General features: G+C 41.5%; 1 protein-coding gene across 1 annotated transcript in view; it reads left to right on the forward strand.

Annotated features, from left to right (window-relative positions):
• LOC131913651 (uricase) overlaps positions 1-6148 on the forward strand; it is a 120204-nt gene that overhangs the window by 61673 nt on the left and 52383 nt on the right. The window lies entirely within an intron of this gene.

The following is a 6148-nucleotide window of genomic DNA, read 5'->3' on the forward strand; positions in this document are numbered from 1 at the left end:
ATGTACATGTACCTAATACTGGGGTAGTCAGCTTTATGAAGCAAACATTAGGTATAAAAAGAGAAGGGCTCCCTATATCAACACCCCATTTCAATAGTTAGATCATTGACAAAAATTCATTTTAATATCAAAGACTTTAATGAAGAGAAAGGCCCAGCTAAGTGCATGCACATCTGGAGGAAAATATTTAGACAACTGCAAAAGCCAGTTATGACTTGGGGGTGTATGGTAAATGTTGGAACTACAGGAAGAAGGAAGGTAGATGACATGTGGTGACTAGGTGGGAAGAATGACTGGGGAAAAGCCAAGGTTAGACCTAGAGTTGATAGCTATTGTAAGAGGTTTGCACAACACAACTGTTTTTTGCACTTTGTTTGAAGTACACTTTTTTTTTTAACCTTTCCATTTCTTCATCTCAGCTTCTAGACAACATATTGAGCAAGAGTAGACTCCATTCCATCAGTCTTACACAGTGGAAGATCCCTATCTTGTCCATGGGAGACTACTTGGAAACAAACCTTTTCATCTCTTCCCTATGTTCTTTCTATCATTCTAGGAGCTGGCTGTTCTTAACAGTTTTCCCACACTTTCCCTGTGTTTTCTATCCTTCTTATAGAAGCTACACTTAGATCACCAGCATAGGAGAGAGTTGGCTGTTTCTTGTGATGGCCTCTTCTTTCTGTTTATTTTCTCCAGCCTCTCACCTTGTTCAGTCCTGCTGAGATCTCTGCCAGAACCTCTATACCATTTTCTGTATTATTGCAGCTGTGTTACATGTCTCTTTGCCCTGTATCTCTCTGGTGACCACTGTGTTCTATTTTGATGTAGAGAGAGGATATTACATCTACCCTTAACATATTTAGTATTATTTGATTTAAGCCACTCCAAGCATGGGATCTCATGGGAAGCCAATGTCATTATCTCTTCAGGATCTGTTCTTCCTCTTTTCCATTTGTCAAGGGAATCAAAGTGTTTTGAAATGCTCACCCAAATCATGTGTCAACTCTCCTCTATTATAACAGATACCTGAGAAAACAGGCTTATTCGGGCTCACAGTTTTGGGAGTTCAGGTAAATGACTGATTGGTCTCACTGCTTTTGATCCTGTGGCCATGCATATCTTGATAGGGGCATATTGCAGAACAAAATTATTCACCTTGTGGCCAGAATGTGTGTGTGTATGTGTGTGTGTGTGTGTGTGTGTGTGTGTGTGTGTGTGTGTGTGTGTGAGAGAGAGAGAGAGAGAGAGAGAGAGAGAGAGAGAGAGAGAGAGAGAGAGAGAGAGAAAGAGACAGACAGACAGACAGACAGACAGAGGAGAATGAGATGCTATAGTCACCTTTGGAACATGGCTGTAATGATGTGAAGAACTCTAGGCCAAACCTCTGAGAAGTTCCTGCCAGGACTCCTACTCTGGGGACCACACCTTTAACACATGAGCATTTGGGGGGCACTTAAGATTCAAACTTAGAACTTAGTTAAAAACATCCAAAGGACAGGGTAAACTATCAGACCCCTGCAGAGCAGAGCAGAGTAGAGCAGAGCATAGGCCGTTTGCCTTCTTTTCTGCACATTAGAGTTCCTAAGACAGGATATAGTAAGTGGATTCAGTTGGAGAAGTGTTTGGACTCTATTTTCAAATTGACAGAAGCCCACTATTACTACCCTCTGAATAATGTGTGAGTTCATTGAACTGTGCTCCCCATTCACTCAATGTTTTGTTGACCATAAAGATACCAAGAAAGGCTCTTGTTTGGTTGCCATCCAAGGACACTATACCTCTGACAATTTTATAGCACACCAGACTTACACCTCCTGTTGTAGATGGGGAAGAGGTATCCAGAGATGTCTGGTTCAGGATTTGAATACAGTTCAGAGGTGGAGTACTTACTTACCTAGCACATGTGAGTCTGTGCGTTCCTTCTCCATCACCTCTGAGATACCTTATTCATAGACAAGCTGTAGGCTATCTAGATGATAGTTTTCTACATACTCAGAATCTTGTTCTTAAAGATCCACTGAAGATTCAAGCTGTGGAACATACTTGAGACATACCTTCTAGTCAGCTTTAAAAAGCTGGCTTTTTGGAGCCCATTACCTATGGTGGGACATCTTGCACGGTCTTTATGCAGGGGGAAGGGGCTTGGACCTGCCTCAACTGAACATACCAGGCTCTGCTGACTCCCATGGGAGCACTTACCTTGTTGCAGGAGGGGATGAGGGCAGGTTGCAAGGAAGGCTTGGAGGGAACAGGACGAGGGAAGAAGGGGGAAGCTGTGGTTGGTAGGTAATAAAAAAAAATTCTTAATAAAGAAAAAAATAAAAAAGTTCAGATGTTGTTTATCTATATTCTGTGTCTCCTCAAAGAGCATTGCTCTTCTAGAAGTCCTTTCTTTCATTTATTGACCTGGGAATGTAACCTAATTGTAAAGATCTGTGTTGTCTTGAAGTTGCTTTGCAGCAATCTTGACTCAATAATTTCTGATCATTTTTCTACATCTTTACTCAAATATCGTCTACTTTACTGGAAAGAAAAGACAAAGATTTTTTTTAGCATCCATATTTCATAATTGTTAGTTTCTGCTAAAAATATAAAGTATTTCTAGATATTTATTTTTGTACATGCATGGTGTGTATATATGTGTTTGTATGTGAGCATGCATTCCTGCCATGGCACCAGTGTGGAGGTCAGAGGACAACCTCTGGTAGCCTTCTACTTGGTGTGAGGCAGGATTTTCCTCATTGACAACTGTGCCCAGGCTAGCCAGCCCGGAAGCTTCAGAAAGATTCTATTGTCCGCTTCCATCTCATCATCTCATCATAGGATGCTGTGATTATAGACATCCTCCACTGTGTCCAGCTTTGACATGAACAACTGGGACCTAAACTTAGTTTGTCAGGCCCATGCAACAAGTGCGTTTACCTACTGAGCCATCTCCCTAGCCCCATAAAATATTTTTTCATCATAGCACTTTTTTTTGTGAACAGTAGCTATTCAGGTCACTCAAGTCATAAGCGAGCTTGTAAAACGGCAGCTGTACTGCCGCTTTCTCCGCAGTCACTTTCTCTTCCTAGTAGAGAACTCACACAGTACTGTTTCATCCTAACATCCTGAGCTGGATTCCCTTTGAGCATCTCCTTCCACTGAGCGGTATTTCCTTTTGTGGCTCTGTCTCAGATCTTATGAACCCGGAGTCTATTCAACATCGCTTTCCTAATGACCATTCAGACACCATTATTTTTATTTCACCAAAAGAGTCTTTGTTTTCATGAGTCAGATTCAGAGCTGGGATTTCCTCTAGCTAGTACATCTATTCCTTGGGAGTTGAAATTGTCAGAGTATTAAGCCAAAAGGCAATGATTCTTTTAGCTGAATAAATACTTCAACAAATGTCTGAATATTTGAAGTCCTAACACAACCTCTTTGTTTTATCTCATCTGACCAATTTCTTCTCGCTGCTTGTTGTGAAAACTTTCCCATCCTATGCTACATTCTCAAGCTTATTTCCTCTTTAAACCACATTTTATGTTGGCATGTGAAGTGCTCGTAACTGGGACACTGTGAGCATCATAATCCACACCTCAGTTATTATTTCTGTTGAAAAGGCTTGCTACCAAACTCTGCCATAGTTGCTTCTATACGTAGGTAAAGGTTGTCTCCGTGAAAATAAGCAAGGACCTTGTTGTGCTGGACAGTTTTACGTCAATTTGACGACACAGGCTAGTGACATTGGCGAGGAGGAGCCTCCACTGAGAGACTGCCTTCATTGGGCTGTAGGCAAACCTGTAGGAAATTTTCTTAATTTGTGATTGTTGTCAGAGGGCTCAGTTCATTCAGTTGGGCCACCCCGGGCCGGTGGTCCTGGGTGCTATAAGAAAGTAGGCTGAGCAATAAGGCTGGTGCTTTCTCTCTTTCCTTCCTTCCGTAAGGGAGGTTAAGTATTTCCATCTCTCCATCATCAGAAGCCATGCCTTTCAGGTGTGTGTCTGCAGTGAGCAGCACCTCCTTTTTCCTCCTGCTTCTGCACTCTTACTTCTGTATAATCTGACTTTAACTTCCTAATTTTATTGATTTATTTTTGTGAGCATGGGATGTGTCATTTTCTAGACTATCTGGAGTTATGTGTTGGGAGATAATTCAACCTAGTGTATTTTTTAGCTCAGTAGAATCGCTCCATTTTAGCCTTCCTTTTACATTTTATTTATTCTTTGTATAATTGGATCAAGTTTTGCTCCTCTCCACCTGTGAGTCGTCATCTTGCACTTCTAAATTTTCCATTAACAATCCCATTTCATAGAGATTATTTATACTCGGGTGTTTTCTGTGAGACCAAAATATTCTTCCCCAAGCCCTTTAATATTCCCAAGTAGGTAGACAGCATCCAAAAAACCTGTCTCTTGTACTTGTTTTTGACAAGAAGACAAGTAACTTTTTCATGGCCTATCATTGGACCAGTAGGTACTACAGACTTTGGTTCATATTGAGATATCAAGATATCCTGTATTCATTCACTTCCTTTATTGTCTTCTGGAATCTCAGTTAAGAGTACAACTTCAGCGCCGAACAGTTCTGCAAACCTCCGTTGACTTGTCAGGAAAGTGAGAACGATAAAAGCTTTTGCTGAAAAGAACTGCTGTAAAGATCAAATAAGGAAAGGACTGGTGCGTGTGGACGGCACCGCGCTGTGCCGCAGTAAGTGCCGTCAGCCGCTGGGCGACTCTAAGCCACTTTTGCTCGATTCTAAGCCTTTGAACTTGGAACCCACATCTCACACTTTACTAAGTAACTAAGTCTTTCGATTTCATTATCCTTTCGTACACCGCGCATTTCACGGTGAGAACTCCAGAACAAGAAACATTGAAACTAAGATGACTACCCTTGATTTTTGCTTCTTCATTTACATTTATTTCCTTCAAATTCATGGATTTATACTTACATTGTTTTCATTCTATTTCTTCACTTATTTTTTTCTCAAAATCATTCATAAAACTTCTTTGTGTTCTATTTTATTGGGTGGAGGTCAAATTTGAAATTCTCCAGCATTTTACACCCTAAACTGTATTACAGCGGAAGTGGAGGGGGGATCTCAGGGCCTTGCATGTGTGCTGCAAAGGCCCTACCACTGAGCTACCTTCCAGACATTCTTGAATTTTTTGTCAGATAAGTTCTCACTAAGTTGCTCAGGCTAGCCTTGAGTTTACTTTGTATCCTAAACTGGCCTTGAACTTGTGATCAACAGTTCTGTCTCAGTCTCCTGAATAGCTAGGATTATAGGCCTGGCTTCCTCCAGTGATTTCATTGTTAGCTGTGTGCCAAGCTCTGTACTAGGAGCCTGAATATGCTTAGATGTGATCTTCCTGTTTTAGACTGAAACAAAAATAGCACGGAGAATTCAAGTGAGCAGCTCAAGATGATGTGAGTAGTAAGGAGCATGTGCAAAGGAGGCAAGGTTAGACCTAAACCAGTGCAGAGGAGGAGCTTTGGGGATAGGACCATAGGAGCAAACATTATAAAAGAGGAGAGAGAGAGAGAGAGAGACAGAGACAGAGAGACAGAGACAGAGAGAGACAGACAGACAGACAGACAGACAAAGACAGAGCGAGACAGAGACAGACAGACAGACAAAGACAGAGAGAGACAGAGACAGACAGACAGACAAAGACAGAGAGACAGAGAGCGCTTTTGTTTTCTTTAAATAGGACAGTCAGGAGAGCTTTGTGAAAGTGATCAAATTTAATCTACAAGACAGGCCACTGAAGATGACCAAACTGGAGAATATTTTCTTTTGTTCCATCATTATTATTTGGGTTTCTAATTCCATAAATACAAAGGAGACGAATTTCTACTGATTAGAATGGTAAATGTGGGCACACTACAGTTTTTAAAGTGTTTTATTGGATGCTATGTTGTGTATACCCAGAAGCTTTTAACATCTGGAGAATGGATCCAAGGCAAGAAGTTCCATTTCCAGTGCTTTCAAGGACAGTGCACTGTAGCTAGAGTTTTCCTGCCTGGCCCACAGTCAGGGCAAATCTCTGTCACCCGCCAGTCCCGCGGCCGCTCAGACCCGACCAAGTAAACACAGAGACTTATATTGGTTACAAACTGTATGGCCGTGGCAGGCTTCTTGCTAGCTGTCCTTACAGCT

This window comes from Peromyscus eremicus, chromosome 6 (genome assembly GCF_949786415.1).
Source record: "Peromyscus eremicus chromosome 6, PerEre_H2_v1, whole genome shotgun sequence".
Taxonomy (NCBI): domain Eukaryota; kingdom Metazoa; phylum Chordata; class Mammalia; order Rodentia; family Cricetidae; genus Peromyscus; species Peromyscus eremicus.